The following is a 4,096-nucleotide window of genomic DNA, read 5'->3' on the forward strand; positions in this document are numbered from 1 at the left end:
TGTACGTGTAAGGAGCACTGGGAAGGGGCACAGAACACAGAGAAGCAAACTCATCTTCTTCCACGTGGGTCAAAAGCACCACGATTTACTGGGGTTTGGGGAACACATGCTGTCCCACGTGCTCTTTTTACTTTTTTCTTTTCATTCACTCATTCATTCATTTAACTATTTATTTCTTATGTTGGCTTTGGCTTTTTTTTTTAAACATGGTCTCACTACATACATAAGCCAGCAGTGTAGGCCAGCAAATGCTTCACACTTTAACTTTTGTAACATTGCTTTTAGAAAGAAACTGTTGTCCTCATTTTACAGCTAAAAAAAAAAAATAAAGAGAATGAGAGAGGTTAAAGTTGTGGGCTCGGGAGGGGGTTTCCTAGCTGGTAATGGAGTGTATGAGCCGCTCAGGTGATATGTTATGTTTTAACAAACTAGCCCAAGATAAACAGGCGGGATGCAGTACAGTGACTCAAGATGGGAAGAGCAGCTGTTCCTAATGAAGATGATGTGGGAAGATCCTACAGATGAGGCTTTACCAAGCCTGGGCTAGCGAGCGTGGGGCACTCCCTACAGCTGAAGATAGGAGCATGCAGAAAAGCTGCGGTTCCACTGCCACCGCAGGGCTTTCCTCTATTCTCAGGAAGGCTCGGGGACTTTCCATTCCCTGCACAAACCCTGAAGACTCTATTTACAGGTCTACAAAATAATGCCATGAGAACAAATTTTAATTAGCAATCGTTTTGTGCCAACATTCACACTTACAACACCATATGATAGTTAATAATAATGTATAATACTTATTGGGGTTGCTTAAAGTGTCAAAATCCTGCCTGAAGGATTTTCCCTAAGTTATTTCATTTAGTGCTTCCAACATTTCATACAAATTCTTACAAGAGAAAATAAGTGTCTCCATTTCAGACAGAGAATAGAGTTCCCTTTCTCTATGTTTTTAAAATTTCTTTTTATTACTTTTAATTATGTATGTGTATGTAGGGGTGTATGCAAATGAGTTTGGGTGCTCAGGGAGGCCATCGGCATTGGATTCCCTGGAGCTAGGGTTAAAAATGGACGGGAGTGTCTGATGTGTATCTGGGAACTGAACCCAGGACCTCTGCAAGAATAGTATGTGCTCTTAATCGCTGAGCCATCTCTCCAGTCCATTTTCTCTGCGCTGTGTTCTTCATGGGTTCTCAAGACACTGGATGAGGGAAGGCAATCTTCACTCAGGTCTACTGTTGTACATAACCCCAGGGACAGCATTCCAGCAGTTACCTGGGCATCCCAGAGCCCAGGTTAAACGTCACCTAAAATTAGCTGTTACCAAAGGAGGCTTCCAATACACAAACAAAAGCAGTCAGGAGCACAAGGAACCAAAGAGGCACCCCAAAAAGTATTGTTTAGAAGGTTTTCACTGAAATAAGACTTTAAGTTCTCAATGAGAGGGTTTGATTCTGGACTGGAAAATACATGACTCAGTTCTACTTGACTCCTCGGAAGATGGACTGCTGGGCACAGTGGTGCTCTTCAGTGGTCCAGCACTCAGGGAAGGAGGCGGGGGGATCAAGAATTCAAAGATATCCTGAGCTACATAGCAAGTTAGAGGTAAACCTGGGCTACATGAAAGATTGTCTCAAAAACAAAAACAAAAAAAAGGAAGTATACAGCTGATTTGTTGTCATCTTTAGTCTTGAACCCTCGGTGTGACCAGGGAGGGAAGCACATTTCAAAGCAAGCATCCAGGAGAGAATGCAGAGGTCATTTAATAAAGTCACTAACACAGAGATCCCACTTCCAGGATGTTGTGACAACATGGCCTTTAAGTTTGCTGTCCACTTTTGAGCTCAGCTCCAACTGAAAGATGATATTGGAAGGTTTCTGCTGGCAACTTGACCAGAATCAATAGTTAAGTTATTATAAAAGACTTAGACAGATGAGACTTTAACGCAAACCTGCCTAAGGAAGTCCATTATTTGGCCCAATATTTAAACAAAACAGAAAGTCTGGTTTTCCTCATGCTAAACCATCATAAGGATCTACAGTCTCTTGAATCTTTGTTTAAATAGAAGCCAGCAAACAAACAAACTACTCAGAATGATTTTCAAGGTTAATTCCTCTGGTCTAACTTCTGAAAAGCAGGGTATGCCGCATATGTGTTAAATATATAGACTCTATGGTTGAATCACCCCCAAAATACCAAATTTCCCCACCTCTGAGACTCACTCGGGACAAATGAGCTTCTCTGGGCTTCCAGTTTCTAAAGAATGGTCCTCTCCCAACGGCTGATTCCCTCCATCCTGAAAGTTTCCCAATCCTGCGCCCCCGAGGGGTGTAGTATAATTCCCTTACAGAAGTCTGCTTGCTCTGTTCTTCATTTCTTATTGTATTCCAGTCTAACCCACATAACAAGTCTCCGAGTTCTTTGGGGACAACGCCGGCATCACTCAGCTCTGGGTTGCTGGTGAACAGAGCACTGGCAGGGGCCAGAGGACACAAAGAAACACTCATCTTTTTTCACAATAATAAAGAGGAATGAGTATAAACAGCCAATATACATTTATTGCTGTGTTCAGGACCTTGTTTGCACAGAACTTACAAAAACTGCTTTCATATACATTTTTCTTTTTCTTCATGTTTTTTATTTAAATATACCCCCTTGCTCCCTCTCAGCATCACAGTTTCTTTTTCTTTATTATTATTTTTATATTATTATATAGATGCCTAGATATATAACCTGCTTGGCCCATTTAGTGTTACTTATATGTATATGATTTCAGGGCTGACCACTTAATAGCGGATAACCCCAGGAAACCCATTTTATTTTTTTTCTTGCTATTTCTGGCTTTAAGATACAGGGTCTACTCCGCCTATAACCCAGCAGTCTACGGCCCCAAACCCAGCTTCAGATGCTACTCCATTAAATCTTCACAAAATGTCTCTTAGCATATTTCAGTGCCCTTGTTCTAAGTTAGGGAAATTGAGGCTCAGAGCAAAGCTAAACTCAGGAAAATAATCTCTTGTTAACAAGAAAATTTTAAATGTAGCAAGAAGATACATCATGCAGGTGCAAATGAGTCTAATCAGTGGACACAGGCTACAGTAACAGGCTCCTCTCTCTCCCTCCTTCATCATTGGCCATATACACTCAACTCGGCTTCTCGCCGCGTCCTCTCACACTCAAGTGATTCCCGACCAAGAAACAAAAGCAAAATCGTCCTAGTCCTCAATGGGTTTGGATAAAAACTGGTGAGAAAATCAGGTCAAATCCAAGAGAAGCGCCTGGAGAAGAGCGAAGGTGGGCCTTCAGGAGTCACACATGGCAAGACTGAGAGTTTAGATGGGAGCGTGGCTATCCATCAGTCCTACCAGATGGGGTTGAATATTTGACCTGGAGACTTGGTAGTGTTTAAATTGGTGGTGTGGTTTGTCCTGTAATAAAATGTAGAATCTTTCAAAAAATATATTAAAAAATACAATAACAATAACTCAGGGAAGCTGAAAAACACTTAGATGCTCCAGGACAGATAATATGGAAAGATTTCACAGGAAAGGCCATAAGACATTTCAAAAAAACATATTTAAAAAATACAATAACAATGACTCAGGGAAGCTGAAAAAACACTTAGATGCTCCAGGACAGATAATACGGAAAGATTTTACGGGAAAAGCCGCAGCAAGCCTGGGCTGGCACAATGGAATATCATCAACAGTTGGAGGCAGAAACATGGCAAAAAGCCGTGGTTTCCCTCCCAGTAGCCAGTTTTTCTGGTAGTCTTTGGCAGGTTCAGGGACTCTTCATTCCCCCCTTTAGCACTGGAAGACTCACAGTTGTACAAACAAACTCATGCAAACAGAGCTTGACTAGCAATGTTTTGTAGCAGCTCCATACTGTCCACTGTCTTAGAAACGACCATACACACATTCACCACAAAACCCATGTCACTTAATGGCTAAGGAGATTGGATAAGGCAGGTCACCAACTGATATCAGTATTTCTCTCTATCAAATATATGTAAATATTCTGGTCGCCATCCAAATTCCTGAGTGGAGCAGACACATAAATACCCTCCTTGCGCGGCCACCTCGCTTAGCATGTGCAAAC

The sequence above is a fragment of the Microtus pennsylvanicus genome, chromosome 7 (assembly GCF_037038515.1).
Source record: "Microtus pennsylvanicus isolate mMicPen1 chromosome 7, mMicPen1.hap1, whole genome shotgun sequence".
NCBI lineage: Eukaryota > Metazoa > Chordata > Mammalia > Rodentia > Cricetidae > Microtus > Microtus pennsylvanicus.